The 19,469-nt window shown below is 33.5% G+C and overlaps 1 protein-coding gene across 2 annotated transcripts in view; it reads right to left on the reverse strand.

Moving 5' to 3' along the window:
- LOC130452749 (retinol dehydrogenase 12) overlaps positions 1-7,701 on the reverse strand; it is a 30,294-nt gene extending 22,593 nt beyond the window's left edge. Inside the window, exon 1 of one of the 2 annotated variants that reach the window (XM_056792167.1) lies at positions 7,440-7,606. The gene's annotated coding sequence lies outside the window, so the exon portion shown is untranslated. Of the gene's footprint in view, positions 1-7,439 lie in introns of both variants that reach the window. The other variant, XM_056792168.1, reaches the window with a different exon arrangement.
- Between the last annotated feature and the right edge of the window lie 11,768 nt (positions 7,702-19,469).

The raw sequence follows: 19,469 nt of genomic DNA on the forward strand, positions 1-19,469 counted from the left end.
GAAGACATTATTTCGGAGGGATAATATAGCATGATTTGTGCATTTGTTGCTTAAAAATCCAGATTGGCATTTTATTTTTAAATAGAAATGATGAAAAATGGCAAAGAGCGTCTATCTCCTAACTTTTCTCGGCACTAATAACTTGATGGTATAGAAAGGATGTGTCTTTTAACAATATCCAATTTCGAAACCTCAATTTTGTTGGTAGGTTCGTGACGCCCTGTTTGATCACCTTCAATTATTCCAAAGACATATATTCAAAACATCCTATGCAAACTTCGACCAATACACCATTTGCTCGTAAAAAGAATTTATATATGAACTCTGCAGAGAAATTGTAGGTGTTATAACAAAGAACGCGTTCACGTTGATCCATTATATTTTAGTATGAGAAAAACTATTGTATTTGTCTACTTAACCCTCATACACAAAGTATATAGTATGAGAAATAAGTTTTCTCAACATATATCTACTCTCACAATTATAAATTAAATAACTCTTCTAGCACTATTAATTTTAAAGCATTTTCGGTTGGATGTATAGTTGCCTCCGTCTGCACACCTTTACGTTACTGATGAAGGGCTGAGACTTGGAACTTATCTCATTCCACACTTCTTTAGACTTGTCTTCTTTTGCACGCGAAATATCGTATTGTTGAAGAAGATGGAACATTCTGCTTATAAGCAAGAATATTGAGGCACAAAAATTTGAAAACATAACAGATAAATGCTCAGGAGAGATTGATTTGGAACATGTCAAATCCAATTGATATTTAAGTGAGATGTCGAGAAAATTGTGCAAAAAATAGGTTATAAAAAGAGTGTGATTACAAAAATGATCGAGTAGTAGATGTAGATAACGTAACAAACAATTTAACGGAAGGAGATAATAGAGGCAATGAAAAAACTAACAAGAGGTTTATAAATATGTTGTAGAAAAGAATATATAAACATCATAAAAAACGAAGTAGAGCAAGTAATGTTGTAGTAAGACTAAATCAAGAGATAAATCTTAACTGAGGAGAGCATCTAATTGGTAAATGGTTAGAAAGTATCACAATGAATTCCATACCAACCGAAAAGGAAGAAGTGTTATGAAAAAGACGTGAAACAATAGAATAGACAAAAATAAATCTAAATTTAGGACTGGAAAATGGCAAAAAATTGGAAAAGGAGAGTTATTCAATTGGCAGGAAACATTTTAAACAAAATTTATTGTAAGACCTGATTTTTTAATCAAAATTCTGCAGTTAGATGAGAAACTGTTATGTTTAACTTCTTTAATGAAAGAAAATAAGGCCAGTCCCGATCATGTCGATAAATTTATAATGCACGCATTCTCTTTTTGATTGCAAACTGAAGGGAAAGAAGATTGACTGCTTTTTGGTGAAATAGGAAAAATAATTAAAATTTGAAACGGGGATTTGGGGCAAAAGTTATTGATTTTTTGTATAATTGATTGAAATTAAAAGAATCCGTTAATAGAAATGAAGTACATAATCTACGTTCCAGTGTACCCTTTTCCAATATAATTATCAACTAAACTTTTTCAATTATTAATCATATCAATCAAAAATCACCTCTTTTTACTGAAAAATAATTCATTCAGAAAACATTACATACATACTATACCATTATTTTGGTAAAAAATGGTCAAATATAATTATTTACACATCAAATTAATCATCATATTGACAATACGTGAAACGCGGTCATATAGTAAACTCACTCGTGTTCTCTGAGTATTTTTACCTATTTGTATGATTATGAAAATAACCTGCGTCAGTAATAATTAAACATAACAAAATTCAATATAATAGTTTTATTGACGTAGTTATAAAGATATACAGGTCGTTTCATCATACTTTGATTAGTGGAAACGAATTATATTATGTGGTACGCTACTTGTACTATACGATTATATTCTAATTCAATTTTATCTTAGAGATTGAAATGCGTGCCTTCACGTGTGCTGACAACTACTGTTTGTAAACAGAGCGCCGCACGCCGTAGGGTAAAGATCGTTCATGAAAATAGTACATTTTATGAAAGAATTTAAAATATGGAATTCAAATCGTTGGTTACGCATAACAACGTATGTCGTAGTATTATTGGATAAAATTGAAGATTTTAAAAATATGTTTATGTTACATGTACAGGTCCGTATAGAAAAGGACTGAGGATATTTGTCTATATGTGTGAAAAGATTGTCTTTTAATGAACTGTCTAGTCCTTTTGTAAAAGGTCTAGTCTATTTATATACAGCCCAGCTACGCCCTATGTATATTTCTAAGATATTTAAACACAATATTTTCTGTTTATTTATCATAGAAATGAGTTATACATAAAAATACGTACGTAAATAATACAAATCAGGAAATTTCATTTTTTTTTAAATTGTTTGTACAACTTGAGCTATTATGACATTTAGAATTACATAATAAATTACCTTTCCGACAAGGACATTTCTTCGATTGACATTTACCCTTACAATTACATTTTTTAAAACCTTGTTCATGTCCTGTCGATTGAGCAAAAGTCCCCGATCTAAGAGGAATTTCCCTGTCTTTTGAAACTTCTTCAATTTTCAAAATGTTAGCAGGGCACGTACTAAATTCTGAACGGCTATGGTATTTTCAAATCACTCCTTGTTTTGTTCCCAAGCGGTAAAACCCATCTAGCCTAACCAACAGCAAAAAAGCGGTAAACTGTCCACGTGCTTGGAAACACTGCCATCGAGCTTAAGGTCTGATTCACAATAGTCCGTATATAAACGGTCTATGAAATACCATATTTTTTACACAAGGGTCTGCCCAATTTAGACCGTATGTATACGGGTCTGATTTTATATATGTTCTGTAACATGTATATTCAAATTTCGACGTTTAAATTACAAAAAGAATTACTAGTTAGACTTGTATAGTAACAATTATTTATATATTAAGGGTGGCAAGTGAAAGAATATACCCCTATAGACACAGTCTTATAAAGCCGGAGGATTATGGCTAGAGGGTTCGTAAATTGCTGGAGGGAATATATCTATTAGTACCCATACAAACATTTGGTAGGATGCGAGGAGCGCAAATGCATCGAGCGCACAGGCACATTTAGAAAACATTTCGAGCATCTAGTGCGCACTAACTGTGTCGATTCCGAAAGATGGTTTGACGAGCGCACAAGAAAATTTGGTTAGGTTACGTTGATATTTTACGAGGATGTATTGATACCTAGTTAGCCTAGACCAATTCCATGCATAAACAAAATATTCCGTTACCATAGCAACTAACTTATTAGAAGTGTCAGTGGAAAGTTTGACGTCAAAAAAGTAAACCAAAGTTACGCGATAAATTAAAAGAAAAAGGATGTCCACCAAAATTGTGAAAATCGAAAAATTGGAGTATCGAGGCATCATCAAGTATCTGTATTTAAAAGGGTTAAGAGGTAAGCAGATTTACGAAGATATGCTTAATATCCTTGGTGATCAATGTCCTTCGTATGCGACCGTGAAATATTGGATTACAAGCTTCAAAAGAGGTGGCCAGTTTCTGGGTCAGTCCCCGAAAATATCGATGCAGTTCATGACATGATTTTACCAGACCGTCGAATTGGACTAAAACGGATATCTGAATACTGAATATTTCATACGATCGCGTTCATCATATAGTTCACGTCAATTTGGACATGAGAAAAATTGCTGCAAAATGGATTCCCAAATGTTTAAATGTGTGCAAGGGTAGAAGCATCGTGTGCAATCTGTGCTTGATTTGAAAACGATGTAGACTTCTTAAGCCGAATTGTTACTATGGATGAGTACATTTTTACGATCCATAAACAAAGCAACAACCTATGGTTCTCCAAGACCTAAGAAGTTTCGTGTCCAGAAATCTGCTGGAAAAGCTCTTGCTGCAGTTTTTTGGGATTGCCATGGAGTAATGATGATTGATTTTTTGGATAAGGGTAGAACAATAACTGGAGATTGCTATTCGACATTACTGACCACTCTACGGAAAAAATTAAAGAGAACAGATGCGGAAAGCTATTCAAAGGTGTTTTGTTTTTGCTGGACAAAGCCCCTGTACACAAATCTCATGTTGACATGCAAAAATTTCGTGATTTAGGGTTTGAATTACTAGAACACCCCCCTTATTTACCGGATTTGGCTCCATCCTACCATCATCTCTTTCCTGGACTGAAAAAAAGTTCATAAGGTGGTAAATTTTTTTCCAATGAGGAGGCAATAAAAGCTGTAGAGATCTGGTTTGCAAAGCGAGAAGAAATATATTTTTTAAAGGTCTAGAGACGTTGCAGGTTCGCAGTAATGAATGTATCCAATTAAGAGAAGAATATGTGGAGTAATAAAATATTTTGACATTCAAATTTTGTTTGGTTCTATAGTAGGCTAATAATTTCTCAATATATCATCGTATTTAGTTTTGGTGGTACTCTAAGAAATAGAATTCTTATAATTGTCTCGAAACTTTGGATCGAAAGTATAGAATAAACAAACATTCAATTGATCTTATAAATCTAATAGTCTATGAGCTAGAAACGTTTTTGAGAGAGAATTTCAGGTAGGCTATTTTTGTGATAGGCTACTTCTGTCACTCTCCCAGACGTCATACGAGCTATTGTTAGTTTTTTCATTGCCTCTATTATCTCCTTCCGTTAAATTGTTTGTTACGTTATCTACATCTACTACTTTTTGTAATCACGCTCTTTTTATAACGTATTTTTTGATTATTTATTTCCTCAACATCTCATTTAAATATCAATTGGATTTGACATGTTCCAAATCAATCTCTCCTGAGCATTTATATGTTATGTTTTCAAATTTTTTGCGTTAATATTCTTGCCTATAAGCCCAATGTTCCATCTCTGTGAATGCTAAACAATACATAAAATATTGAACATAAAACATCCCTTCATGTTTTGCACAAAACCAGATGATTTTAATACCAATTGACCCTGCAGTTGAAAACCCCCGAGCTACCGCGTACAGTTTATCTAGTTAAGAATATAATATAAAATCCCCGTCATGATTTATTTGACTATGACTATAATTGCATCTTTGTTACTCTGTTGTTAACTCTTTTTTAATTTTTGTTATCTAATTTACGGTGATAAACACTTACCAGTTAAATACAGGGATTGAAGATACCGTCTTTATACCTGCAAATGTGCGCTCGATGCACTCTCCTATATAATCTATGCGCTCGAACCACCGTGCGCTCGATACACGCATTCCAAAATTTTATGTCATATATTCATTAATAATAAATTATTGTGAATGAAATAATCAATATTGAGGGTAATTTATTCATTATCAACATTCAAATTATTCGGTATACCTCGTATATGACCAAGAAAAGTGATATCTAATGAAATATGACTTTTTCACCCGGAATTGACATTTGAAATACATTTTGGAAATATAATAATACACTGAAAATAAATCCATACGGAGTGTATTAACTGATATGAAAAATTAGAAACATTTAATCTGACGCTCACTCTTATAACATTTTCCACTTGACTTTCCTATTTCATACTAAATTTTTCCAGCTATGAACCATTTCCGGTGAAAAATAAATCCGATGGAAAAAACCTCTTCGTCAGGAAAATGTAAGAACCGTTTAAGTACAGCTCAATTTATAGTTTAGTAGGTGAGGAATATTCCCACCGAAATTATTTTCGCGGGAAAAGGGTAATTGGTGGGAAAATTTAGTATGAAATAGTTGAGTTAATAGGTTTTGATCTACTTTCAATCTCTGAAGATGATAATTTAGTTATCGAGAAGCGCGATAGTGTGATAGTGATTGTTAGTGTAGTGGTAGTGTATACAGTGTGTTCAATATGAATATAACCACAGTTCCAAAAATTAAGATTATCATCCCAGAAATAAACTAAATACCAAAATTCCTTTAATGGCAAACTGGATGAAGCCAACAATAAGATAAACATAAACGAATAGGACAACAACTTGATACCGTAGATATTCAGACTTGATTTTAAGTAGTCAGAGAGTGTTAGTTTCACTGATAGACCTAACTAATAATTGTCAAATCTTGAGCTATTAATAAATGTGAGACCACACTCGACGGAAGAAAAATTCCTAATTGGTTCCAGGAATCGGGAACTATTACTGAAAAACAATGATCCAGAAGAACCACAGTAAGAAACTGCCATTAGTGATAGTTACCTGGGACTTACAACTCGTATATATCCCCACCATGCCTGTAGAATCCTAAGAAAAGAATATTCGGTGCTAAATATGTTTTTGTATCGATTTTAACAATAATCTTAAGTTGAGATCCAGGCGCCTTTTGAGGAAAGTACCATTGACCCCTGTGTATGTCAAATAAATTTGCTTTTGAGGAAGGTATAATTATAATCCCAGTAAAAATTTGTTTCTAAAGCATTGATTGCTTTGGATTGAAATATGGCATGGTATGGCAAGTAGTGACTAATGGTGGGTCCACACGAAACAGACTTCATTTATCGCTTTTATTCAGCTTGGAATTAGTGACAAAAAGCCATTGATGACCTCCAACGAGAAGCCAAACAGAATTTTAGAAATCTTATTCCACAGACACTCGGAAAAAAACGCAAAATTTGGTTGAGCGTATGTGAAAAAAATGCGCTGTTGTGATACTTGGACATGAGTTACACAAAATACTGGCTGAATATTCCTAGATGGGAAAAAAAATTCTTTGTTTTGTTTTTACATTAACAGTTAAAATATGATATACCTTGAAACAAACAAAAAAATGAAAAAGTAACATCACAATATTTGGAAAAAAGATTGAAATATCCAATGTAGAGGTAAGGTCGAAGGAATGTAACAGTACAATAATATTAAGAAAAAAATTCTTCAAAAATTGAATGAATTATTAGTATGGCGGAAAAAGTGGAAAATCTAAGAAAAAGTATGTCACACTTGTTTTGTTTTGATATCCATGATATAAAGTTGAATAACACCTACCAAATTAATAGATGACTCATCCAAGCATTTAGAAACTGACTTTTGGGGTTAACTCAAATGAAATTTCATATAAATCAGAAAAATTATAGAGTAATATGCAAAACTATTAAAACATTCGTGATATTGACCCGTTGGAATTATTTTCACTTAGAATTAGTATCCATTAATCAGTTTTTATTTTTATGTAAGTATTTATTTCTTATTCTTCTATTAAAAAGCCTGTTTGATTTTGAAAATAGTGCATTGATACTTTATCTACTTTCTCCACCCAGTTTCTATTCGGTAATTACATAAAACCTAAAATATATTTTGGAAAAATTGCTAGAGAAAGTAGTTATGTCTTTAAGTTCCAGGAAATGTGTTCTCCTTGTAGTTTATAAATTCAATCAATTTGAAATATATCTACAAATTGGCGATTCAACTGAGTATGATTTCACAAAAATAAAATATTCACTTACTTTAGAAAAAATATAAATGACAAACACAAATACTATGCCCACATATAGAAAACTAACACGGTGTTAACCAATGATCTTGACCGCTAAGACTACTATAGTCAATAAAATAAAAATATACACAGAGAACTTTCACCTGAATACTAAGTATGCTTACCTGTGCGCTCTGCAGCAGACAAAGTGAAACGTAAGCGAACGTAATATACCGAAGAATCAGTAGGCGGAACTTCCTATCGTCCGTTACTAGAAAATAATTGACAAAGTCATTAACTAAATATATTTAAATCACTCTAGGAAAAATACCAAAACAAGTTTTAAAGTTAATTTTTAGCTTCTTCATACTGGGAAGAATGAAATCATTTATTTTAAATGGAATTTTAAATATAATTTTCTGTTGTAATATCATATCAAAATGTGTTTCAAATTTTTACTACACACTAGATGATTGTACCTGAAAGGATTCTTCGCAAAAGGGGCGTAGAAAAAATATTTTTCTTATCACCCCCTCCTCTCACTTACTGTCGTACCATTACTAGTGTCGTTTTCATAATAAAAAATTAGTTATTCGTAATAGCTACAATTGAACCATTATAAACAAATCTTTAATTTCTTTGAAAGCTTTCACATAATTTTAAACTTATGTTATTTATTACAATACTATATTCACAACTATTGAGTTAAATAAAATTATTCATTATAATATCTACATTGTAACATATTATAATTCATTCGTAATTTCCTAACTGATAGAATTTTCAGGGTTCCCGCAAACGGTAAGCTCTACTTTATTTATCCTCACAATAAATGAGCTTTGTGACAACTTCCAGGTAAAATATGTCCAATACGCTGATGACCTAATCATTTACTGCCATGGTAAATGCCAACTGCTCCAAAACGCCATAAATCTACTACATGAGAGATCTCCCTACCTAGGATTATCATTTTCCCGAAACAAATCCATGTTGATGAAATTCTCTCGAAGAACATCTATTCACTCACCTCAAATTTTCCTTGATAACTCCCCTCTACCTATCAGTTTGAAATCCTTGATATGACTTTTGTTTCTGGACTCAACTGGAATCACCATATTCATGATGTAAAAGACATTTGCCTAAAGAGACTGAACATCATTAAAACCCTCAGCCACCTTCAATGGGGCTTCAACGGTACTATACTGCTAAGAGTTTACAGAGCTTTCATACACTCAAAGCTTGACTATGGTTCTTTTATCTGTTTGTCCGCTTGTAAGTCTAAAACTGACTTATTGAACTCTGTACACAACGCCGCTCTTCGCCTTTACCTTGGTGCCTTTCGCTCAAGCTCCGCCGCTAGTGTCAATATTGCAGTTAATGAGCCACCACTGTCCTTAAGACGACAATCTCTTCTCCTGTCACATGCTGCTAAAGTATCTTCCAATCCTTCTAATCCTGTCCATTCGCTACTTACTACCAAGTCCGTACCTACTTACTCACGAACAATTGTAAATTCAATCCGTCAATTGCTCGCACCTCTACTCCAAAATACCAACCTCTCTTTGACCTTTCCACTTTCTTCTCCTTTGTCTCCCCTTTGTATAAAAAATATTCCCATGGTAGATACATCACTTACCATTTACAATAAACATGAATCCCCTAGCGTCGTTGTATAGAAAGCATTTTTGGAAATTCTACATAAAAAATCCTTCGATCTAATTCTCTATAGGGATGCCTCCAAAGCGCAGTCACTACAAATCACGAATTCATAAGTTTTTTCCGCTTACCCTCTACGTGTAGTGTTTACACTAGTATCCTTCAAGCTTTCAAATTTATCTTTCCTCCCCATAAACATATCACCTTAAGAACTGACTCTCTTTCATCCATACAATCAATTACAACAATATTCATCGATCATCCAATAGTCCAAAACATTCATGACATCTACCAAGCTATCATTACTCTTGATATAAGTCATAAAGTTTCTTGAAGCCATCAAGCTTTATCAGAAAATATAAATAATTTACGTTTTTTAATAGATTTTGTGACAGTACTTATGTATCTCATGATTGTTTTTGTGTGATAATGGCCAGGGCTGTCGAGGCGCATTAAACTGATATTAAAAAAAAAAACTTGAATATTAACGTTGTGCATTTTTAATATTTTAGAATAGTTAGAGTATAATTTTGCACGAATTGCTTTAATTATCAGTATAAAAGTACTATCATTTATTTGGTAGAATACAATATTTATTTATTGCGTTATCGTACACAAACATGTCAATTTATATTACATTAAAAAGTTTATCTCTTAAAAAAATCAACTTCCATCCATAATTTCGACGAATTTTTCACCATCATTATTACCAGAACCATCATCCGCAATCTCTTAAACTGCTACGATCGGTTTGTGATAGCTGAAGTAAGAAACTATTTAAATATCTGATGAAGATCGCAACAATAGTAGTTTTGAATTTCGTTGTCCCAAGATTGCGATCATTTGACACAGTTAAATCAAATTCATTATTCAAAAATTCAATTAATAGTTGATTTTTATCGTCTGCATAGTTTATGTTAAAATCTTCACTCAAAATCATTGGCAATTCTTCCTCAATACTTCGTCTCTTACGGCACCCCGGCAGTCTACTCTCCATCCGTCATACCAATTTTCGATTAGGTCATGTGTCCTGATGCGAATTTAACATTGTCTACCCATTACAAAAAAAGTGTACAACGCCACTAAAGAATTTTTCACTTCAAAAAGTATAGAGGATTTCTGGCGACTCATAGGGAAAGGGAATGAAAAAAAATTTCCTCCCCTAACCCAAATCACATATTTTCAGCTACGAATATTTTGTGCTAGTGTTTATATTTTTTGTAACCCAAAAACAACCACGCAAATTACTTTATCCTGCACCGTATTATTCTTTCTATGCTTTTGATCGAAAGGAAGATACACACCCCACAAAAATTATCGCATTTCTCATTATTTTTCAAATATTTTAAATGTGTTACTCGTTTGTCGAATTTTATGATTATTGGGATTTAAAACACCAATGGATACGCCTTTTGCAACACTTATTTCATATCAGTTTAATCTACAGAGGACAAAAAGTTTGATTTGCCAAAACATAGAAGATATCAAAAAAATTGTACAAAACATCTATACAAAAAAATGAACGGTGCTTAAACTAAAGCCAGTCAATGAATTTTTAATAGAGTGCGTTTCCGCCCCTCGCTCTAATTACAGCTTCCATTCGTCTTGGAAGGCTTCTAAACAGGTTCTAGACGTATCCTTGCGGCATGTATGCTCAGAGGTTAAAACGAACATTTTGAAGATCATCTAGTGTTCTTATTGATGATGGATGTTGCTGAATTTGCCATCCTAGATGGTCCCAGATATGCTCTATTGGGTTTAGGTCCGGGCTACGTGCAGGCCAATTCAGGGTAGGTATCTCGACCTCTTCTAAGTACTGCCGAACCACTCTAGCAGCATGTGGACGAGCATTATCGTGCATTAGCTCAGAGTTATAGTGATATGAGGCATGAGGCACTACATGGGGTTCTAGCATATTAGTTATGTACCTGTCAGCATTTAGTCTTCCATCATTCACTGGTACTAACTCCGTGCAATCCCCGAAAGAAATTCGTCCCCAAACTATCTGATGAATACTGACAAAATCTTGATTCATCCGTGAATAAAATATTGAAACAATCTTGAATATTCCAATTTGCGTGTTCTCGAGCAAATTCCAATCTTGCTACTCGTTGTTCTCTGGTAAGACGTTGGACCTCTAGCTGGCACTCTGGCTCGTCTACCTGCTTCTCTCAGCCTATTTCGAACTGTTTGTAAGCTTATTCGGACATTACGAGCAGCCAACAGATCTGTTTGTAATCTTCGAGCGGGGGTATGCCTAAATCTTAACGCCGTTAACCTCAAATAACGATCATCTACTACCGAAGTTACCCTTCCGCGACCTTGTCCGGGTCTTCTGGTTAGCTGCCCTGTTTCTTGGTAGCGAATAACAAATCTGGATATGGTGTTTTATTGAACTCCAATTACTCCGGCGACATATCTTTGACTGCGGCTATCTTGTATGAGCGCAACTTCATCCGTTACATGTCTTGTTAAACGTTGAGGCACATCCATTATTAACAAAATAAATTTAAATTTTCACTATACAATAACACAATTTGCTTAGAAAGTTCTCGATCTCTATGCATTCTCCAAGACAAAAATGATTTACTCGAGCATTTTTGTTTCCAAAAAAATTTGTAAGAAATTGTGATATTTTTTGCCCATGATAAGAAACCAGAAATATCTATTAAGTTGATACATTTACAGATTGTCCCAAAAAACTAAAATTAAGTATTAAAAATATCGTAAAATACCAGTGATGCGATAATGTTTGTATACAAGTGATGCGATAATGTTTGTGGTCTGTATATTACAAAGAGCGTGACGGTGCAGGATAAAGAATGTTTTTAGTGTCATAAGAAATTTAAATTTGAACTTTTTTATATAGCGACCCCCTTCAAGCTTAGGAAATTTTAAACGACCCCCTCCTCCATATAAACGTTCAGTTGAAAATCGAGGAGCGCGTTGTATTTATTATTTTAAATGCTACCTCCATATTTTCATTTATAGGCCCTACATAACAGTTTTGAATTGTCACTCCTTTCAAAAAATAGTTATAATAAAACTACAATAGTATTTTGTATGATTTTTATTTGTATTTATATTTGTACGTAGTGTGTATAATAATTTTTAAATTTTTTTTATAATGATTGAAAAGTATCAGATTTTTGCGACCCTTTTTCAGTAGTCTCGCGACCCCCCAGGGGGGTCGCGACCCGCAGTTTAAGAAGCCCTGAAATATAGGCACAAAATATCAGTAGCTGAAAATACGTGGTTAGGTTAGATTAGGTTAGCAAAATTCCTTCTTTCATCCCCTTTCCTTGAGAGACGCCAAAAATCCTTTTAGACACAATTATTTAATTTGTGACAGATTATTTGGTGAAAATTTAGAGATAATCGGTAGGTTACCGTTTTCAAAACTCCAGCAATGAGAAATTTTATTCCTGAAAGATCGTAGAAAATATTGAGAATTTCTGTTTCACGTTAATAGTAATCTGAATTTTATGAATACATTGATATAAGTTTTGGATAAACTGTGTTCAGTTATAGGTCATGTATGAATTTCGAAATAATAATTTTAGTCTAAAAAACTAGGAACGAAATTCGTTAGTTACATTATCGATATATAAATTCATTCTGGCGAAGAGATCACAATTAGGGTTGGTGTACCAATAACCGATTAAGCGACAATTTGCAACAAATTTTGATGTAATCGTTGCGAATCTATTTGAAAATGAATGTGGAAAATCACAATGTTGATCAAATTGTACCATCAATAGACCAGATATTGAGCTAATAGTGAACCAGTAAATAAAACGATCAGTTTAATACAGAAAACTTCTATTATCGATACTCACAAGTTTTATATTGAACAAAAATTACAATTTTTCCTCATTTTACAAATTTCAAGTTATAATTAATGCTACGAGGCTCATAATATTGTTCAACTGATTTTTCAACTATCCAATTATCAAAAGATTCAAATCAATTGCACAAGTATCTTAATCAAGTGTCTTGCAATAAGATATTTATGAATTGACATGAATCAAAAAATAACAAATGTGCAAAAATTAGGAAAGTATCACAATTTTGATAAAACAACAATTTCAGAATATTTGAAAAACCTGGACTATCAGCTAATATTAAAACTACCATCTTCTTTTCTATCAACTTTCAAGGACCAAATCTTATCATATTTTTCCGGTGGAGAGTTTTCACATCAGAAAATTCAAAAGCACTAATCTCATAGAAATCACCATCACTATTCTCTACAGTCCCTGGAAAACGTTTCTTTTTATATCTGACGATCTCATCTTTCTCGGAGCTGCTGGTGTTTTTTTATCTGGGTTTCCGTTTTCCTATTCTTCGTTGACATTTCTCTTATAGCTGCCTCTCTTTCAGGTAAAAAAACTTTCTATTCTCCTTTCTATTAGCCTTTAATTGGAGAATTAGAGGGCCACCTAATTGCCGATGCAAATGCAGCGCTTATTGGCAAAGGTGTTTTTTTGTAGAAGAAATTCCTATTTTGATGTGCTTTCTGCTAATAATGTCCAAAGATTCATATTGAGATGGAGTTCTAACATTAAAAATTTCCACTTTAGTTTTTTAGTAATGAAATCCTTTTCTAATTGTTTTGTTGTTCAATTTTGGAAAACATTATTATTGTTATTTTATGTGTTGCTATATTTTCTCCCAAAATATATTTATTTTCATACATTGTCAGTAGATTTACTGTGTTTAATGAACCATGACAGATACTCATGCTTTGTTCATGATTAATTGATTTTTGTCAGCAAATGCAATGCCTTTTGATAAAGATTTTGGACACTTTGAGTTCCATTCAGTATCTCCATCAAAATGCCACGAGATTCCGGGAGGGGTGCAGAAGTCCCATGTCTTAAAATATTAGCACAAAAGACATATTATAATTTTGTCAGAAGCTTGAAGAAACATAACCAAAGAAAGGAAACAATGTTCTTATAATGGAAAAAATATTTTGTAAGAATTGATAGCTACCAATACCTATATTCCAAGAAATATGTTAAGTAAAATATGCACAAGTGAAGAAGAAACACTTAAAAATTATTATTATTAATCTTGTCGTCAATCCAATCCGTATAAATTATGCCATCAATTATTTAAAACATTTTATAGACGAGTTAGTAGACGAACCAGTGTAGCCGTTGCTTTTTTTGTATAGGGCCTGTCTTTTTGTTTTGACATAGAAATGATTGACATAAAAATAGAGCAACCGATTGTTATGTTGTTATGTTTCGGTAATCTTGTACGATCTAACCATCTCACCAATCAACAAAGAATGTGTGCAGCAGATATTACATGAAAATTTCAACATACGCAAAGTATGTGCGAAACTGGTGCCTCATTCCGCATTGTCTGACAAGCTTTCTGGCCAAGAACAATACCCTATTCTAAGACCACCCACTTTATTTACAGGATGCTGCACCGTGCGACTTCTACCTCTTTCCTAAGGTCAAATCCACATTAAGAGGAACAAGATTTGAGTGTGTTGAGGCTGTAAAAGAAAAAGTGACGTACATTCAGAGGGAAATGACAGAAAAAGACTTCCTGCACTGTTTCGAACAATGGAAGATTCGTTTGGAACAATGTAGAGACAGGGAAGGAGCTGAAGGTTACAATAAGGGGTCATCCCATATCCCATGTGATGGGCTCCAAAAATCGATTTTTTTATATAAATTGCTTTCTTAATACGTCTAGAATACGGTAGTAGAGTGATTTTTTTGAAAATTCGAAGTCATTCTAAAGATACAGCAGGTAGAAGAAAGAGCTGTCCGGAGCGCTGAGTTAGCAGTTGGGATCCGGGTCTATTGTGTACCGTCGACTTTATACCTGGCCCCCCTTTTATACATTTATACAAGTTTAGACAAGTTTTAAGAGGCTTAAATAAAAATTTCTATAGTTATTAAATATTTTAGTCTTGGTTCAACTTCAAACTGCAGGTAAGTTGAGATTTTCATAGTTTTAAATGAAACTCTAAGTGCGTTTTTCTCAAAACTGTTTTTCAAACTTTCCTCCATCGTATCTCAAAAACGGCTTGACCGAATAACTTGAAATTTATAGGGCACACTCAACACATGTAAACGTATGGAAAGAACTATTATCAACAGAAATTTACAAAATTTCTACTTTTTTGTAGCAAAAAGCTAAAAAAAAACGCAAAATTCTCAACTTTTATTACAAATGTGTACCAAAAGCCCAATTTTTTGTATATTCATATGATAATAGTCCTTTTCGTGCATTTGGGCTTACAGACTAGAACGCCGTTTTTTTTTGTTTCAGATAAGCCAATCAACCGGAATCGTGAAGGAAGTGCTCATTTTTTTATGGCGGGGGTGTTCAGAACGCTGTAACTCAAGTTCTACACAATATTTTCAGCTTAAAGTTTATATTTATACTGTCGGAATATATATTAATGAATGATAATAAACTTGAAGCTCTATCTATTTACTGGTCGTAGAAAAAAAAATCCCAAGAAATCCATAAAAAACAGGCCGTCACATGGGATGATCCCCATATCAATATGTCTGATATCAGAATAAAATGTTTTATATCACCAGTCTCGTTATTTAATAGCCACACCTCGTGTATAAAATATGGGTGAATTTTCTTCTTTTTTGATGTTAGTTCATTAATTCCTAGCGTGCCGAACCGACAGACCTTGAAAACCTACTAAATTTACTACTAATAATTTACAATTAACAAATATATATATATATATATATATGGACCCAAACTATCTCCAAAAAGTATCCCAAATGACATAAATGAACTACCATAACTATTTTCCTATAAGCGTTTATAGATGATTTATTCATCTATAAGTCATTTTGGGCAGTACATTAGCATAGTTTTTATGTTTTCTGACGGTATGAGGACGTGATAAAATTTGATAAAATAAAAAAATGTTCATTTTATAGCAGAACTCAATGCAACATATTTATCTATGAAACTTTTTTTATTGAATAGAAAATAATGTAGGATTCCAAATTTGATATATCTCAGTTGTTGAAAATGTGAATAGTCTAGAAATTTATATTCGAGGGTTGCTACTGAAGTTTTGAGATATGGCAACACTGATATGAATATATTTAATCTGGCATTACTATTAAAAAGTAATCATGGTCAAAACACGGAATTACATAGCGAACATTTTCGTGCGATGATGACTTTTGACGTGAATTGAACCAACAACAAGTATGCTGATCAACTCGGTTCGACTTTGGTGGGAAATCATCGTCTCAGCTCACCGTGTTCCACTGGAATCCTAGTCGCACTTCGCTACAAGATGAATTTCCTAAAAATCGTCTGAAATCGGCTGTTGTGCCAGAAAATATCGATCCTGTGGGTAAACGGTGAAGGGAATTAGAGTTTAGAGAGGACTTCCGGACATTCAATAAGGAATCCAATGGAGCAGGTCTTAGTGTGAATGAGGCTAGTACATGTTCATGTCACGCAGCCGAGACTACGCAGACACGGAGGCGTTTACGGTAGATAACTACACCTTAGAGCGTGTTGATAATTTTGGCTCTTTCTTAACTAAAAACAACGATACTGCACAGAATACAGGAGAGAATAGAAGCTGGACATGAGGCGTACTACAGTGCCCAGAAGATACTGAAATTCCGCTCACTCAGCAGTCCATAGAAATTAGAATCTACCCTACATTATTGAGGCCTGTTGTCATGAAACCTGGGCAATGACTGCGGGAGATGAACCGAGACTCAACTCTTGAGAGACAAGTACTTATAGGCATCTATAGCCCAATTCAAGACTACGAAAAATGACGCATTCGTACCAACGCTGAGATTTACGCCCAGGTAGCAGAGATCAAGAGTGCGAGACTAAGATGGCTTGGTCACATCGAACGGATGCCGGAGAGTCTAGGAGTCAAACTTTCATACTAGCAAAAGCAATTCCAATTGCAGAGTCCTTTTGTTAATTAGGATCAAAAGCCTCTTACATCAATCCAATGGTCTCAATGTTTGATCCAGTGACATTATGACTAATATTTCTGATTATAGAAGCATTAATATATGAGGAATATCAAGAGAGTAACTCTTCCTCCTCTCCCTCCCACCACGTGGGATGAAGTCAATGAGTACATTGGTCCTCCGGTCTCAGAACAACGTGCACATCATCAATTTTGTGGTCATGTAGTGAGAGAAGAAATAAGAGTTTCGATTTCGGGCCAGTGCTATTACGTTTTTGGCACAAGACAGAACATATCCGGCTGACATATGATTGATGCGTTATGTTTTCTTAAAATATCAAAAAATATCAAAAAAATATCGAATTATTGTGGTTATTTTGTTTCTCCATTTTCGCTAGGTTGTTATCGGGTATGACGTCTTGTCTTGGACGGAAAAGAGTTATGGCTAACATATTGACTACAATACTTCATTACAGTCATCTTTACAATTCTGTATCTCAATCAGATGAATATTTTTTATTTTCAATATTAGGCAAAATCTCAAGAGCTTGATTGTTAAGTTTAATTTTATGTGACTCGCACTTATCAAACGAGATAAAATTTCTTCATTTTCCTTTTTCTCGAACTAAAAAACTCATTCTTTGTTTGTACAAGACATAATATAAATATAAATTATAGTCATTAGTGCTGTAATCAAAATAGACTTTGATCCATCTAAACTAAATGTTTGTTATTAATTCTTTATAGGGTAAAACACAATCTACTTTTCCATGAATATTCGTTCCATTTGTAAATATGTACAGAATTTTTTTTTCTAATTAATATGAATTTAATTTCTCATACAAATGAATTTATTCTAATGGAAGGATTCTCAACAATTTAGATATTCATGATATTGAAAAATTCTTAGCCTACTAAAAAACCCACCAAAATTTCCAACCAAAAATACTCAACATATTCTCCTCTTAATTGGATACATTTATTACAGCGAACCTGCAACGTCTCTGGACCTTTCAAAAAAATGTTTCTTCTTGCTCTGCAAACCAGACCTCCACAGCTTTTATTACCACCTCGTTGGAAGAAAATTTACGACCTTTTAAACCTTTTTTAGTTGAGGAAAGAGATGATAGTCGGATGGAGCCAAATATGGTGAATGAGGGGGTTGTTTTAGTAATTCAAACCCTAAATCACGAATTTTTTGCATGGCAACCTGAGATTTGTGTGCAGGGGCGTTGTCCTGCAAAAACTAAACCCCTTTGGATAGCTTTCCGCGTCTTTTCTCTTTAATTTTTTCCTGTATAGTGGTCAGTAATGGTGGTCAAATAGTAATCTCCAGTTATTGCTCTACCCTTATCCAAAAAATCAATCATGATTACTCCATGGCAGTTCCAAAAAACTAAAAAACTTTTCCAGCAGATTTTTGGACACGAAACTTCTTAGGTCTTGGAGAACCAGAGTGTCGTCATTCCATCGATTGTTGTTTTGTTACTGAATCGTAGAAATGAACGCAAGTCTCAGCCATAGTAACAATTCGGTTTAAGAAGTCTACATCGTTTTCAAATCGAGCACAGATCAAACGCGATGCTTCTACCCTTGCACGCTTTTGGGGTTTTGTTACTGGTTTGTTTCATATAAAATAAAATTTTTCCATGTCCAACATTTTGTTTATGCATGGAACTGGGCTAGACTAACTAGATATTAATACATCCTCGTATATCTAAAAAACTTTCTGCTCAACACCACTTTCACTAATATTTTCACTTACGAAAAACATAAGCATCGACACGATAATTGAAAACAATATGTTGAAAGACCACGAAGTAATTGACAGATAGTGGGTGAATAATATTACAGGAGTATTTGTCCTATAACCAGTGGATGTTTAATGACTGTATGGTTCACCCTATATACAATATTTTTGTTTGTTACATATTTTCATTTTGCAATTCAATGTATAGTCGATGTGAATTAGTGAGATAATTAATAATTCATAACATTTGTCTGTTGTTCATCAAACTTCTTAAATTAATTAGCTGTTTTTATTATTCTAAAGACAACATACAGGTTAATAACGTATTGTTAGAATTTGAAGCGTTAAAATAAAGTTGTCCAAACGTGCCTGAGACACATTGAGAGATTTTCAGCCCTCTCCCTACTGAACTTATCTCTTATTCTACTTTCTTTTGAAATTGAATTCTGTATCTCCTTTTTTTGGAACGGAGTGTCTGATTCAATTCAAATTCAATTCAAACTTTATTTCAGTAAAGTGTTTACCTAGACATAAGCTAAATAATCAAACCAAGGTAAGATTGTGAATTATTTCCTTTCTTTTCAAGTGATCTTGAATGTGTCCCTGCTAGAAATGAAATCAACTTTTTTAGCACGCCAACGCCCTTAAGAGGTAAAGGGTATACAGGGCGTTAAGCTTTTGCTGTAAATTTCATGAAATTTATT

This window comes from Diorhabda sublineata, chromosome 2 (assembly GCF_026230105.1).
Source record: "Diorhabda sublineata isolate icDioSubl1.1 chromosome 2, icDioSubl1.1, whole genome shotgun sequence".
Classification (NCBI taxonomy): domain Eukaryota; kingdom Metazoa; phylum Arthropoda; class Insecta; order Coleoptera; family Chrysomelidae; genus Diorhabda; species Diorhabda sublineata.